The sequence below is a fragment of the Toxorhynchites rutilus genome, chromosome 2, assembly GCF_029784135.1.
Source record: "Toxorhynchites rutilus septentrionalis strain SRP chromosome 2, ASM2978413v1, whole genome shotgun sequence".
Taxonomy (NCBI): domain Eukaryota; kingdom Metazoa; phylum Arthropoda; class Insecta; order Diptera; family Culicidae; genus Toxorhynchites; species Toxorhynchites rutilus.
Genome location: NC_073745.1, coordinates 332016188 through 332043407, shown reverse-complemented (window position 1 = coordinate 332043407; position 27220 = coordinate 332016188). Strand labels below are relative to the sequence as shown.

The 27220-nt window shown below is 37.1% G+C and overlaps 1 protein-coding gene across 1 annotated transcript in view; it reads left to right on the top strand.

Moving 5' to 3' along the window:
* The window catches only part of LOC129764363 (bifunctional heparan sulfate N-deacetylase/N-sulfotransferase), a 503807-nt gene that overhangs the window by 356042 nt on the left and 120545 nt on the right, over positions 1-27220 (top strand). The window contains exon 3 of the mRNA XM_055763357.1: positions 24539-25533. The gene's annotated coding sequence lies outside the window, so the exon portion shown is untranslated. The remainder of the gene's footprint in view (positions 1-24538; positions 25534-27220) is intronic.

Below are 27220 nucleotides of genomic sequence, written 5' to 3'. Positions count from 1 at the left end.
ATCCTACTAATCTTATATTTTTCCGTAGCCAATTAATGCTAATTAATAAATTGTTGTTAGTAGTTTCTGTGTCTGAGATTTCCCTTAAAAAAATATTTCCAGTAAGTAATCCCACCAACAGCAGTTCCATCACCATCCATCTATTCATTGAATCTTCTGAAAATTATTGATGAAATTTGCTTTCGCTCTTGGAATCCGTAGTTGGAAGATTGTTGACAACTACCATTAATAATTCTTCTTAAAATTCGAACATGAATTATCTCTCCCGGTTAACATTGTGCTAATATACATATGCGATGCACTCAATATAACTCAATCCTTTCCCCTGTTCTCTCTCGGAACAACACGGCGCGCGCATTCACTATTGCAATGAATGTTTAATACAACAGAATTGTAACATTTTTCTCGCTCGGACTAATATACGTCCACGGGAGATCTCCACCACCAGCTACCAGCTTTATTGGATTGAAAAATTATTCAAATCCAACTGGGGAAATTCCCACGCATTGGTCCGTGTTTGATTTTCTATCGATAGAACTCGACGCGGTTCTTCATCCATCCATCCATCCAGCAACCGTTCATTCATCTCTATCCGGCTACTGTTGCAGCATAAAATACGAGTATGAATAATTCTCGTCTCGCTTCACTACTGCTGCTGGTGATGATGTTTAGCAACGTTTCCCGGGCGGCTCATCTATGATTCAAGGTGGACGAGAGCACGGAATTTAGCGGAGTTTAGTGCAAGACCTGATGGATTTCCAAGTAAGGTGGGAGCAGGCGAGGGAGCAAACGTTACGTGTGAAAACTGAATGCCCCAAAAAAAACAACAATGGCTGTCGTGTAAGGACATCCATTCGGTATACGTAGTTTTCAGGAAAATACTCCGACCGCGGACACGCGCCGATACGCTGTCGCTGATTCCGACGAATAAACACCGCACACAGAGGCTTCTAAACAACTTTAATGAAGTGTATTCAAAACATTGATTTTAGGATGTGACGTTCGTTTAGCGGGACAGGTTTTATGTTCATTCCCCGTATCCCATCGCTATGCGTCGTCGCCAATGTCGCGATGAGCAATAACTATATTATCTCGGTGAGAGCCTCGTTAGAAGCCCGTTGTCGATGTGCCGATGATAATAATTTTGCGCGAACCGGCTCCCCTCCCTGCGGGTAAAGCGCCCTAATGCATCATCAGAGCATGTTGAGTGCGTTGTTAAATGTTTGTGGCGGTGATTGGAATACATTTAGCGGAAAATAGCATACATTTAGAAGCCATCCGCCGCAAATCATGATTGCTGTTTGATGTGGCGCTGCGACAACAAGGCGAGCAAGTGATTGCTGATTGATGATTCGGTTGGTGTTGTTCCCCGAATCGATCGGTTTGGCGTTTCTTCACAAGCTTCCCGACCTCGGGATTTCTTCCCAGCAGCAGCAGCGCCTTCAAGATGTGAACACGCTCGCGGAATTTAAAGCAGCGAAAACAATCGATTCGAGAAGTACAAACTTTCCCGGGACGTGACTTGCGATGCAATGAGTCCCTTTTTTTCTTCCTGTGCCATTCAACAGCCGGGAACCAGCTGCAGCGGTGGCAGCAGAGCAGGAAAATTGTCCACACTTTATGAAAAACACCAATCGACCCGCCCCACCCTATAATTTCATGCCGCCCTCCCTCAGTTGTTCCCTGGAGAGTCTTGTCGACTTGTCGAGTGACATTGCAGCAACACAAAACGATAAAATTCGAGCAATAACGTCAGCTTGTGTACTCTCGGGCGGAGGCTGCTGTTGTGCTCGCAGCAATTGAACATCCCCCATAAAATCCAACGACAGTTCTAGCCGTGACAAACATGGGAAAAGTGCCGCCGGAAGATCGGACATGGCTGAATTTTTCGGACGTGTATTTGACGGGGCGAAGAAAACGGAACAACGCGCTGGAATTTGTTTTTTTTTTGCGGAAAGGCAATGCACAATCCACATTTTTATTTGTTTATTTGGCTGTAATTTGGCAAACTTCATTCGTGATTTCATGTGCTTCATATTGGATACAGCTTGCATTATTGTTATTGAGTTGTGGATCACCACATAGAAATAGACAATTCCGTACGAAGTCATCAGCGGATACGCGTGATCCAGTCTTGATTTGTTCTCCGATCCATCATGTTTAGCGTCAATTGATAAATCAGAAAATTAGGTAATACATTTGGCTATGGTACAAGCTATGGTACTCTGTACTCTTTTTTTTTTTAGCAGCATCGATATCCATAGTTGACTTCCAAGGACGTATCGTTGGCCAGTTTTTCGAATATCATAACTCGGAATCTAGATGTCTGATTGAAATATGATGTATAGCAAAGTTTCAACCAATGAACTACGAGGGTCACTATTTATATTTCGGGAATAGGAACAAAAACAAATAGTTAAGCTGCGAATATATTTTTATTGTTCTTCAAAGTACTCGCCACGATGACCGATACACTTTTGCATGCGCTTAAACCAATTTTCAAAGCATTTATTCCAATCGACACGAGCCTTTTTTTGAGCGATTGTCAAATTATGTGGGATCCAACGTGAACATAATTTTCGCGCAACTAAGTGTTCATGTAAAATCGCATATATGCTGGTGGAACTAATGCTTAGGGATGCCTCAATCTCACAATAGGTTACATGACGATCTTGCTTAATCATTTCGTGCACAGCATCGATGTTTTCTGGCACTACAGTCGATTTTGGACGACCTTCACGAAACTCGTCGGACAGCGAACTACGACCACGATTGAATTCACTATACCAGCGATACACAGTGGTTTTTGATGGAGCTTCATCGCCAAAAGTCAAATTAAGTTGATTGACGCACTCTTGTTGTGATAATCCACGTCGAAAGTCATAAAAAACATCGCACGAAAATGTTCACGATTCAGTTCCATTTTTTTGCCGAGACCAAACTTTCAACTAAATATAAAATAAACAAATAGCGTCCGTATGACAAAATGTTCTGAGTACGTATATCGTCAAAAATGTCAAACTTTACGATAGAACCGTCAGATGGACTCACATGACATCAGTGTTGCCAACTCCCGAAATATAAATAGTGACCCTCGTATAAACCCCAAAAATCTTTGAATTTAATATTAGGTTGGGGAAAAAGTTATCCATTAATGTCTCGGTTGCTGGCTTCAGTATCGAGCATACAAATTCATGTATAAAATCTTTTACTGTTTTTTGTTTGTTCCATTTAGTTGTGAGTTACAGGGTGTTAACAATGGAGGTAAACAAAGAGAAAATTCTGTACATTTTACACTTTTTCACTCATTTTTTTTGGGATTGTGCTAACGTAAGAACTAATGTACACTATTGTACGTAAAAATGATGTTTAATTTACCTTTTAGTCGACCGGTTTCGGGCTCGATGCTGCCCATCTACGGGTCGATGTCCGACTTAAACCGGCTAAAAACGGAGGCTTCCATTGTTGTGTTTATAAATAGCACCAACTACCGATGCAGCAGATCGATCGTATGTGAACTTTTTCCCCAACCTGATATTAAACACATTCAAAACTCAAACCCTTAAAAAGGAGTTATCTATGATATTGTTTGAAAATTTTGTATGAGATTTTTTTTTATTTTTAAATTAGGGTGCCCATTTTCATAAAAAAATATTTTTCTTCCAATTTCTTCCAAAAATGACTTTCTTCGAAAATTCATAATTTTTGAACTACTGGACCGATCCAGATAATCGATGTATCAAATTGAAGCCAATGAGCTAGTGAGTTCTTTGAAAGAACTGCTTGCGAAAAAATGGATTTTATTTACGTAATTATTGATTGTATTTGTTTTTTATAGTTAAAATGGTTTCTTGTAGGTAGAGTTTTTTTTACATCGCATATCCAAAACTCAGAGAGGCGTTTTTTTCGTTTTTGAGTTTTGATTTTTCAAAAGTTAACCGAAAATTTATTTTTCCCATTTTTTTCCAAAAATGGCTTTGACTAAAACAACTAAAATTTATTTCATTTTAAGTATGATTCGCTGCTTGGCTATTGAGCTGAGCAGTCCAGTCTTTCCTTCACACCTCAAGCCCGTGGCAAGTTCGTTCGTTGCGATAGTGTACGCGTTCGCGCTCTATTTTGAACTCGCTTTTGGCGCTCTTTCAAGAGTGTTAGTAGAGAGTGAGAAGGACGGAATATCCTCGTAGTGAAATGAACGGAGAACAAGTCAATCCGTTTGTAAAATCTGGCCTTTCTAGAACGCCGACGAAAAAAAGTGATGCGGCAGAGAACTCGTTAACCCGCACTCAAAGTGAGCCCGCGTTGAACAAAACGCCGGAAAATAGTAATCTCATTTTAAACCTGAAGAAACCAATAGACAATAAAAAAGTGCAAACAGGGCTAGATCGCTATTTTAAAAGAAAAATGAGCCCCAATAGTGCAAACACTGGCAACGCAGCCAAGAAAACAAACATGACAGCCAACACATTTATCCCTCTGAGCAATAGGTTCGATGCCCTTGCTCCAGTGAACGACGAAAGTGCACAGCAAGAAACTGTCCAACCGAAGCCCGCACCGATTTACCTGCGTCAGGTGGTTACCAGAAATGCGATTGACCTAGTTAAAAAAGCTATCGGTAGCAACAATTTTCTGTGCCGTAATGTGCAACGTGGAAATATTAGTGAACTGAAAGTGCAGTGCAATACAATTGACGATTATCGCAAAATTGTGAACGCGTTAGAGAAGGAAAAAATTCTCTATTACACCTACCGCTTAAAAGCTTGGAAAGGTCTAACTGTGGTGCTGAAAGGTATAGAACAGGATGTTTCTCCCGATGAGATAAAAAACGTTCTAACCGATAACGGGTTTGAAGTGGCTTCGGTTACTAATATGTTGAACCGATTGAAAAAACCACAGTCGCTCTATAGAGTAGAACTAGAGCCATCAACAAAGAAATTGAAACCGGGTGAAGTGCATCCAATTTATAAAGTCACCCGTCTTTTAAATCGTGTAGTGATGTTTGAAGAGCCGCACAAACGGACTGGCCCTGTGCAGTGTCATAACTGCCAAGAATACGGGCATACTAAAGGGTATTGCAACTTTCCAGCAGTCTGCGTAGTCTGCAGTGGTATTCATGAGACAAAAAAATGCCCAGTCTCAAGAACATCAACAGAAGCAAAAAAATGCAGCAACTGCGGTGGCAACCACACGGCAAACTACAGGGGGTGCCCTGTATACACAACTTTAAAGAAAAAACCGCAAGAATTTCGACAAAAAGCTGCAACTAGCAGGCCTGCAAACTGCAAATCAACCAACCCTGCAACCAACGGTAAATTTAGCCACACACTCGAAACCTCAACCTCCTGGTTTCACGCCTACACCTAGCACATCGTATAGGGATGCTCTACTCTCCCAACCTCCAGCACCAATAATTCCTCCCGCGGACCAATTACAAGTATTTATGGGTTCAATTATGCAACTCATGACATCAATGCAAACAATGATGCAAGAAATGTTGCGCAGCCAGCAACTTGTCATCCAAAAATTGCAATGTTCAAAATATTTTTTTTGAAAATCTGCTATTGGAATGCAAACGGGATACATAACCATTTGAATGAAATTAAACTTTTCTTGAACCAACACGACATTGGCGTTTTTCTTATCAATAAAACTCATCTGACGGATCACTACAACATCAGAGTCACGGGGTATGATTTCTATGGTATAAATCAACCGCACGGGTCAGCAAGAGGAGGGGCTGCGGTCCTCATAAAACGAGATATTCCACACTATTTATGGCACCGTCACAGTACTCTAAATATCCAAGCAGCGGCTGTGTGCATCGAGAGTAAGTCAGAGAAATTAGTACTAATAGCACACTACTCTTCACCGAACCACCACCCTTCGGAGGAGGAACTGAAAAATTTCTTCTCACTCCAAGGGCACCAATTTATCGTCGCTGTTGACTTCAACGCAAAACACACCTTTTGGGGATCAAGGCTGATTACCACTCGTGGTCGCGTATAATACAACGTCATCACTGATTCTGGCTATGACATTGCATCATGCGGCGAACCGACACACTGGCCAGAGGATCTCGCACGTCATCTAATCTCACTAACTTTTCAACGAACTGGACAAAATATAAGACATATATCTCCTCTAATATTCTCGATCTACCTCTGGATAACGAACATCATATCGAGGACGCAGTAAACCAGCTCAGTGTACTCATGAAGAATGCTGCGAAGATAGCTACCCCACCTATGAAGACCCAGAAACACAAAAAAATTATTACAGCCTCCCACATAAAAGCAGCAGTTGCAGAAAAGCGAGGATTAAGACGTATCTGGTATAAAAAACGATCGCCAGAATCTAAAAACCAATTCAATATGGCACAACGCAAATTAAGAAAGTTATTACAAGACGAGAAAGATGAAAAATTCCATAATAACTTGACTGAATTGTCGCCAAATCAAGATTTTTTTACTAATTACTCACTATGAAAGGCAACTAAGAATCTAAAACGACCTCAGTTACAGGTCCCGCCGTTTAGAATGCCCTCTGGTAATTGGGCCAGAAGTGACGATGAGAAAGCAGCAACTTTTGCAAACCATCTTCAAAAAGTTTTCACTCCGGATCAATCGGGACCCAATCAAGAAACGCTCGAATTTTCAGGTGCTACAAACCAAAACAAAATGAAAACCAAACATCGGCTGGTGAGACATGTTATCAAAAATCATATCAATGTGAAAAAGTCACCCGGCATCGACCACATCAACGGAAATATGATCAAGGAACTACCTGACCTAGCGATTAAACATCTCACGAGAGTTTTCAACGCAATGACCCATATGGGATATTTCCCACAAGCATGGAAAATTTCGACCATAATTACAGCAAGTAATATCGAAATCATCGAAAGAGTGCAAAATAAGCTGCTAAGACAAATTACTGGCGCCCCTTGGAACATCCGCAATATCGTCATAGTCTCATACAAATTGAAGCCAATAAGCTAGTATTCTTTGGAAAAATATCACATTTGCCAAAATTGGATTCTACACCCAAACTAGCGTTGGCTGAAAACATTTAATCTTTGGCAGAAATGATGCCATTTCGTGTGCTTGAGGGTCAAATGCGCAAATAATGATCTGTTTTAAAAGCTTGTAAATGGTTTGTAAGTATGCGAGCAGATATCTCTTTCTGTTTTGTTTTCTAATTTCATTTGGGATTGTGCAATAAAAAGTCCATACGACGTCAATGAGGATTGAACCAAGGCCGGCTGAAATGCAAAGCTATTTCATACGACCACGCTATCCATTTAGCTGCCAGTGCTGTTAAATAGAAACGTGATAATATTCCACCTCATCATAAAATGAAGTTGGAAAGTGTTTTCTAAGAGGATAAAGCAGAACATGAACAAAAATATATCTTTCTCTGGCTGGGCCGTGTATTTGGCAAACTATACGAAAAGCTTTCATATGCTTTCATTTTAATGTGTCTCCTGTTTCGCTCGCTCATATTGGCTCTAGCATATATATTATACAAATGATATACATGTATTGGGGAGCAGAACATTTTCTGTAATTTTTCAGCTCATTTAATGTAATAAATCGGGATGCCATAACATGTGCTAAAAATTAACATTGGGTGTAGTCGCATAGATCTAGTCCAGTCGCATAAAAATATTCAACGAATACTGAAAACATGTGACTTTGAAAAATCATAACCTTAGCTTCCGAGAAAAAATATAAACAATATGGCCTTTGGTCCCGAAACATTGGGAACTATAAAAAAAAAACAAATACAATCAATAATTACGAACACGAAATCCATTTTCTTCGCAAATCAATACTTTTTCAAAGAGACTAGCTCTTTGGCTTCAATTTGATATGTCGATCATCTGAATCGGTCCAGTAGTTCGAAAGTCTGGAATCTTAAAAAAAACATTTTTGGAAAAAGGGAAAAAAATGATTTTTGCGAACCACCCTAAAACGAAAATGGGCACCATAATGAAAAAATTTAAAAAAGTTTAATATTTCGCGATAAGGAACGAAATTACAAATTTTCACTATTCTGACCCGATTTTCTCCTATTTTTTATTTTAGTCTCATCAATGCTCAAGATTAAAGGAAGGGGTGTGATAACTACTAACTGCTACTTGCCCTACTATTTACTATAAAAAAGACAATAAATTAGAAATATTTTTTTAAATACCTCGAGAATGACTGCATCTAGAAGGAGATTGATAAAAACCTTTCTTGTACCCATTTTTTAAATTTTCTACATGACTTCTATAATACATGAAATAATTTTTAAAAAAATAATATGTTACACTTGAGTCAAAAAATTCCCAAATGCTGTGGAAAACTCATATTTCCTTCAACCCAAACGGAATACAATCTTTCGTTCGAATCAAAAATACAAGTTTTTAAAATCTGCATTGCAGTTCGATTTGATTTGGAATTGCACTATTATATTATTATCTATCCGACCCACCCCCACTATATGTCCATTTTACCCGCACCACAAAACATGTTTGGTTTTTCGGTCTGGTTTTATTCCACATTTGACGAATTGATCCGGTAAACAGTACTGCAATGTACTTACGTTTTGGAAAACAAAAGTTACCAAAAATCGAAACGAGGCTCTTCTTAACCTGTCCGTATTCCCCACATTTACTCTACCAAAGTTCGAGATTTGCAGAGTTCACCTTTAGCCCTCAAGAGCTATTTATGAAATGCTATCAAAATAGTTTTTTTCTTGCAATCTAAAACAGAAAAAATGCAAACCAAAGAAATTGCATAACTCGTTCTGCATCGCATCGCGCTAAGGCCCACGATAAATGTTCTTTTCTAATGAGTTTGCAATAAACTGACGTCGTCTTCGTCGGCGAAGAAAAATGAACTTGCGTTGGCACCAGCATTCAGCATTTGCATTATCACTCTCCCCTCAAGGCGAACCGGAGGGATCCGGATCCGTTCGCCGGAAAGTGGATTGTGGTCAGCAAACAAACCAGTGCCAACGAACGAACGATAGTGGAGTGCAACAGCCGGGCTCAGAAGAATAGCCTCGTTTTTTCGCAGCGACAGATTCAAACGGAAGGCGGGGGAGGCGACTACACGTAAAACTGCAAGTAATTTCAAGTTGTTTCTTTCTTCTGGTGGCACATGAAGACGAGAAAAAAAGCTCGAGAAAACTTGCAATATCAACCAGAGATTATATTTCCTTGCTGCATGCTTCTGCCTAAGCCAAGTTGTGATGAATCAAGAAAATACCGCACGGAAAAGTTTTCACACAGTCAGTCATAAGATGTCCTTGTGCGAACGAACAGGATAATCTTAGGAGAGAGAGAAAGCAACAAAAAAATGGAATAATTCTCTGGTACACAATCCTAAGGAAGCTCAACGATGATGGGAAAAGTTGATTCGTTTTCCATCTTTTTTTTGTGTAGTCAAATGCACTTAGTGACAGATGTATAAAATAAAAATAAAAAAGCATTTGCTTGGATTCTGAATTAAAAATGTGGCTTTTTTTTCCTTCTTGCAATTAGTTTCTATGACGGTTGCTTCAAACACAAGGCTCGTGCAAGTGTTCGCCTCAACACCTTTCGGGCCTATCTGCACCAGCCTATAACGCTCCCACCAAGTGTTCATAATTTGTGACTCGGTTTTCACCGGCAAAAAGCACCATTAGCCCTGAAAAGACAAAATGGTACCGAGCATACGATCAGCAACAACTTCGCCGACGCAAGGATGCGATATCTTCTGAATACGAGGAAAACGTTCACATTCCGGTGGTTGCCGAATTCGGAGCAGCATCAAGATAAATTATAAACTATCATCATACATGTGCTTGTGTGTGTGTGTGTGTGTGTGTTTGTACGTTTCATGCTTGCGATTGCGGAGAAAATTGCAACCATCAAACATATGCAGTCGTGTGTGCAGTTGTGAGAAAAGTATGCTTTCCGCCATATCATGAACGATGCTAAACTGGAGTTGGACAGCTCGGGAAAAGGTATGCCAGGCAGGTTGCAAGCAAAACTATTCTTCCGGCCGGATACCTCTGGACCTGGTATTGTTACTGGCGCTCGCCCCATCCACTGATTGCAACCATTGCAACCCCGGAGGGCGAGGGGCAGGGGGTAGACCAAAAGTAATGGTCGGATGTGGAGTTCACCCACTCGTTGCTGGATTATCGTTCTCTGTGTGTTTATGCATTCTTCCCACACACAACGGACCACCGCTTTTTGCTGCGCATTAGGGGCTAACGTTTGAGTTGAGTGCTCTGGGAAAGACCATACGCAATGGGGCGGTGTGCATTGTGCGCGATGATAGTGGAAGCTGAATTGTGCCGGAACGCAAACGAAAACTGCAACCACTTGAGAAGCGAATATCTTCTTCTCTGAAAGTATGCACAATCTGTTGTTGTGCAGCTCTGCAAATGTATGCAGAAAATATGAACAGTTGGGAAACTGATTCTTGAATCTCTCGGCATCGCGAACCCTGGATTTGTATCATACGAATATTGCGGAATGGATTTCAGTTTGATTCTATATAACCTTTGCCCTGGAGGAATTCATTGTGACGGGAAAGCTTCGGGAAACGATACAGCTGATACAGCTGACATTATGTGGTACCGCTCATGGTGAGGGAAGAGCTTTGAAGGAAGGCTGCATGTTTGAGTAGAAAATAGCAATAGACGAATTTCATGCCATCCCCACTAGCCATTGACAGTTGCATCTCAGATTGCAGTAACACTTTGTGGATTACCTTAAATCTTTAAAAAAAACCTAGACGACTTTTTGAAACCAGTCTGAACAGTTTTCTTAATTTTTTACAAAAAAAAAACAATTCAAAAACTATAAGACCTATAAAAATATCGTAGAATAAGATATAGTAAAATATAAAAAAAGGATATTCATCGAAAATCCAACAAAGGGCCTGGCCGGGTAAGGGAGTAAAAAGTGCCCCCAAACCAAATCACTAGCTGTATGGCAAATATAGTAAAGGATATTAAATAAGAAATTTTGGTGGTTTATTTGAACCCCTATGTGGTTTGACGTAGGATCTATAGTGAAAAACGTACTTTTCGTTAATTTCACGCCATCCTCAAAAGATCCGAGATAAAAATTTGAAAAAAATACTGAATGTGCATCTTACTACGATGTATCAAAAAAAATTATCAAAAAAAAATTTCATCAAAAATTTTAGTACTAAAAAAAATAATGAAATCTTGAAAATTTTTTTTTTGGGATTTAGAGATTCAGTACTACTCTAATTCATATTTTAATGTGTTTCTACGGCTTTTCTAGATATGTGTGATTTTTTTCAGATTTTTTTCAGTGTTGCGCGGTATCAAAAAATTTTTTTTTTATGTTTCCAAAGAGTGGTTAGGTAAGGGAGTAAAAAGTGCCCCCAAACCAAATCACTAGCTGTATGGCAAATATTGTAAAGGATATTAAATAAGAAATTTTGGCGGTTTATTTGAACCCCTATGTGGTTTGACGTAGGATCTATAGTGACAAACGTACTTTTTCGTGCATTTCACGCCATCCTCAATAGATCCGAGATAAAAATTTGAAAAAAATACTGAATGTGCATCTTACCACGGTGTATCAAGAAAAATTATCAAAAAAATAATTCATCAAAAATTTTAGTATTAAAAAAAAATTATGAAAATTTGAAAATTTTTTTTTGGGATTTAGAGATTCAATACTACTCTAATTCATATTTAAATGTGCTCTTACGGCTTTTCTAGATTGATAAATATCGTCAAGCTGTTTTTTTTTAAATATCTAATAATAAAAATAAAATAATAAAAAAGAAAAATACACAGTACAAAAAAATGTTATAGATTTTCTGGCATTTCGAAATTTTGAAAAAAAATATAACTTTGAGACCACAAATTCGATTTGTTTTTTTATTTTAATCTTTCAATTGAAAACCACGAATACAATAAAATAATCGATTTCAAAAAAATAAAAATAATAATGCAGACGATGAAGAAAATTATTTTGTGTCACACAATGCTCTTAAAAATTCAGGAAAAATTACGCCACATGTAGAAAAAAGACACATACGAACGCATTTAAATAAAAATTTGAGCAGGAGTGGGTCTCAAAGTTATATTTTTTTTTTCAAAATTTCGAAATGCCAGAAAATCTATAACATTTTTTTGTACTGTGTATTTTTTTTCATTTTATTTTTAGTATTAGATATTTGAAAAAAAAAACAGTTTGAAGATATTTATAAATCTAGAAAAGCCGTAAGAGTACATTTGAATATGAATTAGAGTAGTACTGAATCTCTAAATCCAAAAAAAAAATTTTCAAAATTTTAATATTTTTTTAGTACAAAAATTTTTGATGAAATTTTTTTTGATAATTTTTCTTGATACACCATGGTAGGATGTACATTCAGTATTTTTTTCAAATTTTTATCTCAGATCTATTGAGGATGGCGTGAAATAAACGAAAAAGTACGTTTTTCACTATAGATCCTACGTCAAACCACATAGGGGTTCAAATAAACCACCAAAATTTCTTATTTAACATCCTTTACAATATTTGCCATACAGCTAGTGATTTGGTTTGGGGGCACTTTTTACTCCCTTACCTAACCACTCTTTGGAAACATAAAAAAAAAATTTTTTGATACCGCGCAACACTGAAAAAAATCTGAAAAAAATCACACATATCTAGAAAAGCCGTAGAAACACATTAAAATATGAATTAGAGTAGTACTGAATCTCTAAATCCCAAAAAAAAAATTTTCAAGATTTCATTATTTTTTTTAGTACTAAAATTTTTGATGAAATTTTTTTTTGATAATTTTTTTTGATACATCGTAGTAAGATGCACATTCAGTATTTTTTTCAAATTTTTATCTCGGATCTTTTGAGGATGGCGTGAAATTAACGAAAAGTACGTTTTTCACTATAGATCCTACGTCAAACCAGATAGGGGTTCAAATAAACCGCCAAAATTTCTTATTTAATATCCTTTACAATATTTGCCATACGGCTAGTGATTTGGTTTGGGGGCACTTTTTACTTCCTTACCCGGCCAGGCCCTTTCAAAAAAAAAATGAATCTGCTATACTAAAACCAGCAAGTCATTCATACCCAGAAATAAAGGCACTTCTACAAAGAAACAGTATTTCTAACAGTTTTTTATGTTTTCTTTGCAAAAATTACAACTTATCCCAATTTTGTTTGAAGTCAAGTCAAGTTAATGTATTCGACAAAGTTTAAGATGATATTAAAATATGGACTCTTGTTAAAGACGTCAACTTCTTATCTCTTATAACTTTTGAAATATATGGCACATTTACATGGGATTTTTTTCTATTTAGAAAAAAACTTGTCAGAACAATTCAATCGTGGAAATTTATATAAAAATGTGTTACGATATAACACAAGAATGAATCCACTGGCTCTTTTGAGGCCCACCAAACCATTCACTAACGACAACTTTTATTTTTTCTTCTCGTTTGTGTAACGGGAATGACTAATGTCACCCCTGCCAACAACACCATATTATTTCCGCTGATGATAGTTCTAATACTTCCATATAATTGGAAAATATGATACTCTACTTGGGTGTATTTTTTTAAATTATTCAAACATTCTCAGATATTTACTAATAAGTCTTAAAAAAAGATTTACTTATCAATCATTTATTAACCGATAGTTTTTTGATATTGCTTTTGTTGAAACTTTGTTATATAGTTTCGTATTAAATTCATTTTCTAATAATTAGTTCATACAGTCAACGTTGGTAGAGCACGACCTGACATTAAAACAATTAATCGCCCGCAATAACCTAAAGTTTGGCTCATTGAGCGTGAAAAGAGAAACAATACTTGAGCCAACGTGAATATAAAGATGCATGAAATGCAGTAGACTCATTGCTAAGTTACGATTTTACAATCAGAGTGACTTTTGAAGACACTGGATGAGACATGTACTTTAGAAAATATGAGAAAATGGCTCTAACTAGGTTTGTTTCCTCCTGACAGAAAATTATTTCATTTTATTATTATGTATACAGGGTAACTTCGATATAACGTACATTTTACTTTCAAAATTATACGTTGTATCGAATTGTACGTTATATCGAAGCATAATAAAGAACTCTGAAACGTGGCTTATATTAACTTATTGTGTTGCTGTTTGAGTAAGGTTGATGAATAAATTCTATTAGAGGACGAAGCCAAATTTTCTCATGATGTTTCCCTTCGTTCTGTTGATTGAAGTTTAATTCATTTAGGTTCCGGAATCACAAAACAGTTGTATTTCGGGATTGGTTGAAGGTACAACACAAGCTTCAGTATCAAGATACATATAATTCATTGTTTTTTCAGAAAAAGAATATTCAAAAAATTATTCCTTTGGACTTTGATAATGTGTACGTTATATCGAGTGACGTTATATCGAGGGTACGTTATATCGAAGTTGCCCTGTATACAGTAAATTTTGAGGCCATACAACGGAGAAGCTTCTTAATCCTCCGTAGTAACTGTACAGCTATGGCGTTAAAGGTTAGCAACATTGGCAATTTTTTAAACACTCGATGGCTGCAGCGTCTTAACAAAACTAAATATTCAAAACTATGATTGATACATGCGTTATGCCCTCCTGCCGAGCGAATATATTACCCGCCGTTTTTGCTCACTTCAACCTACGGAATGCGCTATAAATTTTCCAAAATGCTAACGTTTTATGGACTGTCCCAGCTGCATCCCGGCGCCTCCCTAAAACCCAAGCGGTAAAAAGCACAACTTTCGGGGATGAGTACATGGAGTGCCTAGCTGCTGGAGTGCAATAAATCAAACTCTTTTCCCCCGACTCAATGTGGTACTAGTACTAGTTGAAAGTGGTTTTTACCGTTTAGTGTCTGGGTCGTTGTTCCGAGGACGTGGAACGAGAGGACTGATATTTGCTGCGGTTTTTCATGTGAAATAATAAAGAAAAAATACCCGGTATGAAATCGGACGGTAAACTGAACAGATTGCACCGAATTGCAAGTTTACTACATGTATTGCGTGCCAGAGGCAACTTTGTCTTCGGTGGAGTTTTAGTCCCGGTTCCATCTGCTCCAAGGATACCGCCGGCAAAGGGTAATGTGCCGTGGATTTGTCGTGGTTTGCTTCATACAACCTCTACAATGATAACTACCCAAATATTATGGTTTTAAAAGCAGTTATATTTTAATTGTCGGAATGAACTACATTTTTAAAGTGCCATTTCCACACTCATTCGCAGAATAGCAGCTGCAGCAGTAACACACGGTCGGACTAATTAAATTTTTTCTCGTCGTGTTGTCATTCCGAAATTGAGGACTCTCGTTTACTTTCCACTTCCGGCTGTGTGCAGTTATCATCACTGGCGCAAAAACATTTTCCTGTTCGTCCCAACACCCTTCCCTCTTTCCCTCTCCACTCATTCTTTTCTTCGAGCGAACTTTTTCTCATTCCGTATGTTGATGATGATTATTCTACCGAAGGAATGAAAATTGCAGCATATGACGACACTCTGCTGCTGCTACTATCGACGCTAGTGTCCTTGCGTTTTGTGCACATTAGCACAGATAGCGAGAGAGAGAGACGAGCGGCGAAGATATACATTTGCCTCTGCAAAAGAGAAGATCACAATTCCATTAAACATATGCTGCATAATATTCCTTGCACGTGTTGATGGGGGGAGTAAAAGTGCAGGTTCAAGTGGGATAAGTTTTTTGAGGGAGGGGGAACCGGGAAGAGTCCCGAATAACGCCAACTATAACACTCGGAGCAAACAGTGTATCAAGCCGAGACGAGTGAGACGGAAGATTTTGGGTATAATGAAGAAGCAAAAAGATGAGGTTTTTATGTGCTCCAGGTCGGGTCAGGTCGGGTGTGGAAGTGGTAAGATTCTCAAGTGGAAGGCAGTTTCCACAAGTGCTTGCAGCAGAATCCTATCTGGTGAGCGTGTTGTAGTAGATACTAAAACCAGCAGAAGCAAATCATAAAATTTTTAATTATTTTTACACTTTCCTGCGAGCGTTTCGGGATTGTGTGTATGGATGGATTGAGCAGGAGCATTGTAACGAGAGACGGAAGAATTTGTAACATAAAATGAGTGATTAACACGAATAAAAAGGATATGAATAAATTATTGCTGTTCCTGTCGCAATTATGAAATGTTCTTCCTTTTTCAACGCTGAATGAAAAAACCAAGGACGACCGAACAGGAACAGAACACGGACTTTTATCTATTCTTTTATACTTCAACTCGCTGGCCCAACGAATTTTTTCCCGCCCAATTCACGTTTTCTTGTTAAGCGGAACGTTCGGGGGTTCAATCGCAGAACTCTTCCTTGATTGATTACCCTTTGATCATCTACAATTCACTTTTACTATAAATTTTCTTAGTATTTCTACCAAAACTCGTCATTTATTTTCAGACACAATTCTCGTTCAAGATTCTTCAGTCATTTGCAAATTACATGATTCTCCGTTTCATGGAATACATGTTTGATACAGAAAATATAATAAATAAAGACAGCCAAATCGGACGAATCCTTCCTACAGTTTTGCGCCTACCAACACATTTGGCGACCCATTTTTATTTATAGAGATAGAAGATATAGGAGTGCGTTTTTTCACCTGAAAATCCGTTTCCATTTTTGATCAAAGATTAATTTCGTTAACGCAAACATCAAATGGACTAAAAACACTTATCAAGATGTAATTTTGTAGCATATGGGAATTCAATTTTCCGAGTTTTCCAATTTTACCAATTTGCAATTGTCATGTACGGTTGGAATATGTGTTACATTTGTATGTGTATCCAGAAGAGGGAGAGGTGTCAATGCATACATTTGAGTTTCGTTTGTATGAGGTATGTAAAAGCATTATAGAAACATTTCTCGTATCCAAAAACCCTCACACGCCAAATATGGCTCCATTTGCTTGATTTGTTCTCGAGTACCCCATACAAATGGTGGGTGTGTTGCTAAGAAAAGGGCTGTTAAAATTTGAGTGATTATTATTCCAGTGAATCAAATTTCCAGACATTCGTTGGAAAGCTACTGTCATTGTCCGTCTTTTTCAGTATATGTCAAAAAGTTGAAGCGTAAACAACATAGTTTTTTGTCACTTCGAATATGCTGAATTCCATACCAACGAGAGTTTTTTGCGGGGAGTGTTACTTCTTTACTTCAGTATGAAGAAAAAAACTTGCGGAAAATCATAGCATTTTGGTGAAAGTTTATGGTGACCATGCTCCAACTGAGCGAACGTGTCAGACGTGGTTTGCACTGTTTAAAAGTGGTAATTTTGACTTGGAAGACGAAGAACGCTCCGGACCGCCAAAAAATTTTGAAGATGAAGAATTGGATGCTTTACTCGATCAAGATCTGTCACAAACGCAACAGGAACATGCAGATACACTTGAAGTAATTCAGCAAACCATATCGAACAAATGGTCCTACGCAAAAAAGGTTTTTTTTTTGCATGAAATCGTTACTGGCGATGAAAAGTGGGTCCATTACAACAATCCTAAACATCGGGCACCGTATTGATTAGACGGCCGCACGGAATATTCACGGCCAGAAGGTTATACTGTCTATTTGGTGGGACCAACTAGACAGTATATAGGTGTACTATCAGCTGCTAGAACCGAATGAATCCCTTAAGATCTTAACCCTCCACCGACGACAATTGATGCGTTTGAGTCGTGCACTGAAGGAAAAACGGCCACAATACGAGCAAAGACACGATAAAGTTATTTTGCAGCACGACAATGCTCGGCCGCATGTCGCTAAACCCGTCAAAACATACTTGAAAATGCTGAAATGGAGCTCCCACCCGCCGTATTCTCTAGACATCGCTCCGTCCGATTACTACCTTTTTCGATCGAGGCAACATGGCCTGGTTGACCAGCACTTCTACAATTTTGATGAAGTCAAAAATTTAATCGATTCGTGGTTAGCCGACATATCGGTCGGTTATTTCCGCAAAGAGATCGATCCGTGAATTTCCAGAAAGATGGGGAAAAGTTGTGACTAGCGATGGGCAATACTTTGAATATTAATATTGTAACCATTTTTGCAGAATAAAGCATAATTTTTGAGAAAAAAACGAAGAAACTTACCGGTACTCCTATGATTAAAAATCGATGTATTTTATTAGTTGTAATATTCGTAGCTAGATAAGGGGCTAATTTTGAATTTGATTTACTTAACATTATTGCCCTATCTACTTTAAGACAATTAGGTGTAATAATACGAATGTTATCTATTGGAGAATTTAGATTAGCTTTTTTCATGTTTCAACTCATACTTTATTGAAGGCATTATCATTTGTATGTGCTAATATAAAAATATATATAAGATTTTCGTTATATTGGGAGTTATTTAGTTGAAAGCTGTTGGTTTGTAGATGTTTTAATATTACAAATTAGCTTTATGTGGTATACCTTTTTTAGCCGGGTTTTATTCAAAAGATTTAATTTTAGAAGTATTTAGGCTTTGTCATATGTTTTTTTCTTTTTTTTTGTCTACAGGTTTAACAGTTTGCTATTCTTCGCGATTAGTTTATCTTCTATGTATATGCATATATATATATATATATATATATATATATATATATATATATATATATATATATATATATATATATATATATATATATATATATATATATATATATATATATATATATATATATATATATATATATATATATATATGCATATATATATATATATATATATATATATATATATATATATATATATATATATATATATATATATATATATATATATATATATATATATATTATGGACTCGGAAACTACTGAAGTTTGAGTTTGAGACCCCTCCCCCTCTATAGGGGGGTTGCCATACAAATGAAAAACAAATTTCTACATTACTCGTGAATTAATCAAGCAAATGAAACGAAATTTGGCATGTTATGCAGAAATTCGTGTTTCATTTGTTTGGCAGCCACTCTTAGAGAGGGGGGAGCCGTCGAACAATCTTATGAACCTTTCCGGGTCTCAAAAACCCTTATACAGTAAAACCCCCGAGCAAGTTCCATAGTTAAACTATAAACATTCCCAGGATTTTTCAGTGAGTGGTATGCTCATATATATTTCGGTCATGGCTTTCACTTTGTCTGAAAACACGACCTTATAGTTTTCATGCTGAAATATTTTTTCGCGATTACCCTACCAGACTATTCCGCGGATAATCGGGGTTCTACTGGATTCAAATGTTCACGCCCGTCGGTTCAGTAATTCCCAAATTATATCTGTATATAGATTCCAATATTCTCGAGAAATAATATAACCATGAATGAGAATGAGAATGAGAATGAGAATGAGAATGAGAATGATAATGAGAATGAGAATGAGAATGAGAATGAGAATGAGAATGAGAATGAGAATGAGAATGAGAATGAGAATGAGAATGAGAATGAGAATGAGAATGAGAATGAGAATGAGAATGAGAATGAGAATGAGAATGAGAATGAGAATGAGAATGAGAATGAGAATGAGAATGAGAATGAGAATGAGAATGAGAATGAGAATGAGAATGAGAATGAGAATGAGAATGAGAATGAGAATGAGAATGAGAATGAGAATGAGAATGAGAATGAGAATGAGAATGAGAATGAGAATGAGAATGAGAATGAGAATGAGAATGAGAATGAGAATGAGAATGAGAATGAGAATGAGAATGAGAATGAGAATGAGAATGAGAATGAGAATGAGAATGAGAATGAAAATGAGAATGAGAATGAGAATGAGAATAAGAACATCCACTTATGAAGCAGTTTTAATTTGAAAAATAGACCGTTTGTGGTTTTCAGACCAAAGAGATCCTACATGTTTGTAGCATTTTAGGCAAGCCCTCACTTTCCACATAATATAGTTCCATGAATCATACGATAGGCAGCAGTAAATAAATAAATTTAAAGTAGGTAGCAGAATAAGTGAACTCTGCCTGAGTTCAGTCGGTAGAAATTAAGATTAATAATGATATCGGAATTTTACATACTAATGGAAAATTCCATGAATCATCAGCTAGGTAGAAATATAATATGGATCAATTATACGACAGTCTGAACTCAGAACTTGAAATAAAAAGTTGTTTTTATTTCCTAAAAGAAAGTGCCTTGGACCGCTTGGGCGCTTCAAAATATTTTGTAAACTAAAATTCATTCTTCTATTTTTATGTATAAATTATCGCGACGTCTTCAAAAAGTCATATTTTAATAAGATCCAAAACTTTGACGATTTCTCTATCTTGATTTGTAATTGGAATGGTAAGGGCCATTTATATCCATTTTTTTTTTATTATTATAAAAACACATGTTTTTGAGAGAAATGAATTTTAATTTTCAAAATATTTTTTTTCAGTGAATATTTTTTTCAAAAACTTTGTTAACATAAATGAAAACCTGAATAATTTCCTACATTTTATTCTTTAACCCACATTTTGTAGATCTTATAGTTTTTAAATTAAGATTTTTCGAAGAAAAAAGTTGAAAAAAAACTTAAAATTTCAAATATATTCTCACAAAAAATCTATCAGACCTACAAAATTTTAGTCAAATAATGAAATGTAGAAAATTATTTACGTTTTCATTAAAAATATCAAGCAAATTTTTGATAAAAAAAAACCCATAACCCATTTTGAAAATTAAAGTTCATTTTTCCCGAAAACATGTTTTTTTTTTAATTCTGGAAAAAAATAGATATGAATAGCCCATACAATTCCCAACAAGTCATCCAGATGGGCACTTTTACAGGGTAAAAGGTTTTCGAACAACAACTTTTTGATGTTTTTCTTTGAACTATTAATGCTTAACACGTTATATGGCCGAAATACGAAATATGGGACCGACAATGAACTTTTCGACTGGTTCATGTCGGTCCCAGCGAATCGATAGGGGACTTTTCTAAGCATCATTAACTTTGTTGTTGCCGTTCCTAATGCCGACCCTCTCCGAACCAAAAGTCTACTGTTGTTCTGGTCTTATCGGCGCATAAAGACGGAAAATTCAGTGTCAGTCCCCAGGTACCGACGCGGGGCTTAACGTGTTAATTGGTAAAATTATCGCGATTTATATGCTCTTCTAGTTTTTTCCGTTTAGAAACATGTCAAACGCAAGAGTTATATTCAAGAAAATATAAAAGATAGAAAGTTCATATTTTAATAAGATCTAAAACTTTGTCGATTACGCCATATCGCTATCTTGACTTCAAACAAAATGAGGATTAATTTTAATTTTTTCAAAGAAAACATAAAACAGTTGTTGTTAAATAAACTTTTTCCCTGTAAAAGTGCCCATCTTCCGATATATGGACGATTTGTTGGAAATTGTAAAGGATCTCCATATAATTTTTTTGAGAATTAAAAAAATACTTTTTTGAGAAAAATGAGTTTTATGTTTTAAAACATTTTTTTTCAGCAAAATTTAAAAAAATAGTATTTTTTCAAGAATATTTTATTAATTTTACATTTCATCCTTAGACCAGAATTTTGTAGGTATAACAGTTTTTGAGTTATAAATTTTTGTGAAAAATTGAGAAGTATGCAGAGTTGCTTAAATGACCCATGTCTTTATACCCACAACGTTTCACTGCTGTTTGAGATGGTGCTGCCAACTCCTAAGACGAGTTGGCATGAAATTCGCCTTCTTCTTCAATGACACTGACGTTCCTAGCGGAACATCGTCGCCTTAAAGTAGTAATTATTGAAAACAATATTGAAAAAAAGTTATAATCTATATTTTATATTTTAAACACAATCTATACCTACGCGTTCATTACTTTTTTGAATAATAAGTCAGTGTCTTTGACAAAAATAAACATTTTTTATTCAAGCTATACTTGCCGGAATCCGGATAGATGGAATGTTGGTAAATGTTATAAAATCTAATATTCTCGAAGAATGTTCCATCTAGAGTGTCTCGGTTGGCTTAATGGAAGGAATTTGAATTAGAAATTATGTATACCCTACTAATAGAATGACCTGTTAGTATGAGTTAATTTTATGTTCCGCACAAACATACAACTGATTGTATAAAAACTGAGTAGTCCTTAATCTACAAGTATTCATAAAAAAAATAAATAAAAAAAGGTATACAGGTTGGACTCGATTATATACAGACTCGATTATATGTGATTCGATTATATACAATTTGAAATATTTTTTTTATGTTCAAATATGGCTTATTTCAAGAAGATTCAAAGTGAAGTTTAAGTGTCTATTACATGTACAGTGGGGTAAAAATCGTGATTTTGTGATTTTTGAAGATTTTGCTTTTGAGTTTTTACCAGGAATTGTTTATATCGACATTGCAGCCAAATTAAGGAAGATAGAAGTTGGCGTCAAATAACAAATTGTAGAGCGGTTAAAGAACTTCAATTTAATTGATATAAACAATCTAGTTTAATATTAATGTTTAGGATAAAATTAATAATAACACATTAAAAATTATCAACTTTTAAGTTTTTCACTTCCAAAATGTTATTAGAACCCACACATTTAGTTGTTCCACTACTATATTCTGTACTAAATTTTTTCATCTTCCGAATTAAAGCATCAGAATCGTCTTCCGTAGCGTACTTTTTAATGTAGAGCCAGTTTTGAGGCAACAGAATCCGAAACAAAGAAAAAAAGTTCTATAACTCTGTCATTGTTGAAATTCGAACATATGCGTAGGAGGATTTGTTTTCATAAAGTATGATCGTCTACCACCTCCTGAAATAATCTGAATATTTTTTTTTTCATGTGAGAAAGGTGTTTTCTGACTTTAAGGGGATGAATCAAAAATTAAATTCCTCTTTTATTTTCAAAAATCGAAAAATACATGCAAAAAAAACAAATAGAAAAAATTGTTCCTGACTCGATTATATACAGGATTCGATTATATACAGTGAAAAGAAATCAAAAACTGTATATAATCGAGTCCGCGCTAAAATTGGTCATTTTGAAGCCATTTGCGTGAAATGACTCAAATATAAACCATCGCGGTCGAAGGAATCAATTGTGTATATGCCACTCGTAAATTTCATTTGTTCAACAGTCGCTTCGGCAATAAAGGGTGTGTCACATCAAATTGCATCACGGAAAAAACGCTGTAGAAATTCGCCCAGTAGACCGATCCTTTTGAAAATTTTAGACAGTAAAATAAAAACTATTAAACAACTTTTGGCATTTTCTTTTTATTCATACTTCGAGCCCAAGCCCGTATGCTCGCACCTTCCTCTTTACCCCGTCCATAAGGTTCTGTACAACGTCAGGTTGTAGTATTTTTTTAACAGAAATCCATTTTCTCTTGAAGTCCGTCTCCGATTTGACAACTTTTGGGTTCTTCCGGAGGGCCTGCTTCATAATCGCCCAATATTTCTCTCATTTCTTTTTCATTTCCTTTGGCACGAAGGTGACCCCGTTGGCTTCGTACCACTCCAACACGTCCTTTGAATAGTGGCACGAAGCGAGATCCGGCCAGAAGATGGTCGGGCCCTCGTGCTGCTTCAATAGTGGTAGTAAGCGCTTCTGTAGGCACTCCCTAAGGTAAACCTGCCCGTTTACCGTGCCGGTCATCACGAAGAGGGCGCTCCGCTTTCCGCAAGAGCAGATCGCTTGCCACACCATGTACTTTTTGGCAAATTTGGATAGTTGCTGCTTGCGAATCTCCTCCAGAACGCTGAATTTGTCCTCTGCGGAGAAGAACAACAGGCCCGGCAGCTGACGAAAGTCCGCTTTGACGTAGTTTTCGTCGTCCATTACCAGGCAATGCGGCTTCGTCAGCATTTCGGTGTACAACTTCCGGGCTCGCGTCTTCCCCACCATGTTTTGCCTTTCGTCGCGGTTAGGAGCCTTCTGAACCTTGTATGTACGCAGGCCCTCCCGCTGCTTGGTCCGCTGGACGAATGAACTTGACAAATTCAGCTTATTGGCGACATCCCGGACCGAACTTCTCGGATCACGTCTAAACTGCTTAACTACGCGCTTGTGATCTTTTTCACTGACGGAGCATCCATTTTTGCCGTTCTTCACCTTCCGGTCGATGGTTAGGTTCTCGAAGTATCGTTTTAGTACTCTGCTGACCGTGGATTGGACGATTCCCAGCATCTTACCGATGTCCCGATGTGACAACTCCGGATTCTCGAAATAAGTGCACAGGATTAATTCACGACGCTCTTTTTCGTTCGACGACATTTTTCCAAATTTACGAAAAATTGACAGTGGAGCATGGTCAACGTGATCTATACACTCTTATCTGATTATAAGCCAAAGCTGAAGATATAATTCCTAAAAATTAAATTTCTACACCGTTTTTTCCGTGATGCAATTTGATGTGACACACCCTTTATAAATACATTTCCCCATTAGGAAACCCGACTCTGAATCCATAACAAACGTTGATAAAGGTCTCCCATTCGAAATGTCAAGCATTAGCAGGCGCAAATCAATTCAATTCACATTCGCAGCATCCTCCACTAGCCCAACAATTAACATTAACATTCCATTCCTGTTTTCGTTGCATTTTCAGAGTGTGCACTCCCCCCGAAATTCAACATCGTTATCTGCGACTGATGGGCTAGTTGTAGGTCGGGGTGTCATCATCATCAGCAGCAGTCTAAACTGAGTGGAAAACTGCGCCCCCTCCTGTGAGAGATCAACAAGCAGCACATTGTGGCCGCATCTCATTCTCATCGGAAGCGCAGCATCAGCCAGCAGTGATGGCAAATTATCACTAAATACAACCTGGGATGCCATTAGAGCGGACGCCACTCGTGCTATTTCATGGAATTTTGGACGCGCAATTAGAGATTCAACGCCGATAGCGCCCCAACGACAACGACGACATTGAGGACGCACCGTCCGCGCGCGCGTTTCTGTTAAAATCCCAACGAATTTGGCAATTAAAGCTTGATGAAGGCAACGATCGATCGCAACGAGCGGCCAAAATGCCCATTAGTCGCTTCTGCTCCTGCGACTCCAACTGGCCAACTCAAAAGCTAGTCTCGTTCAGCAGTAGTGGTGTTGGTGGTGACAACTGCCGGAGTAATCCCGCTAGTCTAGTCAGCAGTCAGCGAAACGAACGAGACGACCGCGTCCGATCATCGGGGTCCGGGGACCGTTTGGAGAATTTTTGATTTCCTATTCCTGGCCGCTCGAAGTGTTTTTTATTACCCATGCCGAGAGACGCGTGTTGTGCTTGGATTAAGGGGAGAACACAAAATAGCTAAACGCGCGACAAACGACCGGACGACCAACCGAACGACGGCGACGAGGATTGGTGGGTGCCGTATCGGAATGTGCTATCGAGTCAGTTTTTATTGATAGTGTTTAGAAAACAAAATCTATTAATGTCGAAGAAGAGAGCGTCACACGGTGAAGAGCGGTGAATACCTTGACCTCGAAGTTTTGCGTGGGAGGGTGACTGGACTGGTTAGGAAGCGCGAACCCTCATTGAAGTGCGATAAGTGAGCGAAGATTGACGTGATCCCGGAAGAGCTCTAGTCTCGACAGTGTGGCTTTAAGGTGAGTATTTTCCCGCTGGAATTTGCTTTTGATTACTGTTGTCTTGATAACAATTATGATGTAACTTTGGTGTTTGTTTAGAAATTTGATTTGAAACTGGTGTTATAATCTGCGCTAATCATCAATCCCAAGGAATTAACAATTATTGCCTCTTCCTGTCTAATTCATTTTATTTTTCGAACTGTTTTAAACCAACCAAAACAAGCGCATCTTCCTCACCATAAAAAATTGCCACTAGAAATACACTCTGCTGCATATATTGGTTACTGATTTTTTTTTTTATTTTTTCTACATACCAAAATAAAACTAAATCACTCTTTATGAATAGAACTTTCAACGCCATCTGTTGATAGTTGATCGATACATCCATTGTGACATATCGTTCAGTGGAAACTGAAATTCAGAACATTTTGTGTATTTATTAAGGTCTTCCAGTAAAAAAAGTTTTAATTGTTAGAAAAAGTTTATGGTGATTGTTTATCCGAAATACATGTGTTTAAGTAATTTTGAGTGAATGACCGCGAAAATGTGGGTGACTTTTAGCATCTCGATCGTATGTTTGGGGTTAATATCGAGAATCCGATTCTATACTTTCCCTAGTCACAAGAACAGTTATCTGGGTGTCTAGAAACATTAGTGAAATGTGGCTCTTCTTCTAATTCTAATGTGAATATTTTCAGGTATGTTCCTTGAATATTGGCCATTTCCACTGGTTGTTCTCTGAAAAACAACTGTGAAGTGGTTTCTGATCTCTGAGATCTGATATCGGCACACGCTCTTTAATCGATCTTTGTGTGAAACTTGTGTCTGTAAATGAAATAATCTTTTTGGAACTTATGCTCATTAGGAGCTTTTTGAGATCGGCTATGTCGCAATCTCCCTTGAACAATTTGTCTATCCTGTAGAATTGAAAGCGAATTAACAAAGGCGATCGATTTTGAAGAAGTATGACTCAAAGAATCTATTTATTTATTTATTTATTTATTGTCGTCAATCAAAATTGTAGACCGATACACTCTTAATACTACTTAAAACTACTTACTTAAAATTAAACAAACTAAAGAGAGCTTGCTGGATAATTTATCCATTTAGTTTAGAAGAGGATTTTAACAAGTTACATAATCAAAAAAAACATTGTTTTACTTATTAATTTATATCGTCAAACCAGCGTAGACTGAATATGCTGCCCAAATATTACAGTGAAATTTAACTATATCTTACTCTATTCAGATAGTCTTTAAGCATTGACCTTGACATGGTCACATCAATTATTTCACTGTGTTCGTTACAGAGGCTCTTCATACGATTAATAGGACTAAATTTGACATAATTCGTTCTTCGGTAATCTATGTAGCAAATGTTAAGGTTTCTCAGGTGTCTAATCGGTGCATAAAAATTTAGGTTTCATAATATTTCTTCTGAGTCCACTCGTTGTGATATGATATCAATTATAAATAGAATCGTGGCAGAGTTCCGACGTTCATTTAGGCTTTTAATATTGCTGAGCATACAGCGTTCTTCATATGGAGGGAGATGATTTGAAGACCAGCCTAGTTTACGAATAATAAAAATTGTTTTTGTACAGATTCAATTCTGTCTTCGTGTGAAGTTATATAGGGGGACCATACAATACTACAGTATTCGAGAATCGATCTGACATATGTAATATACAATGTCTTTATTGTGT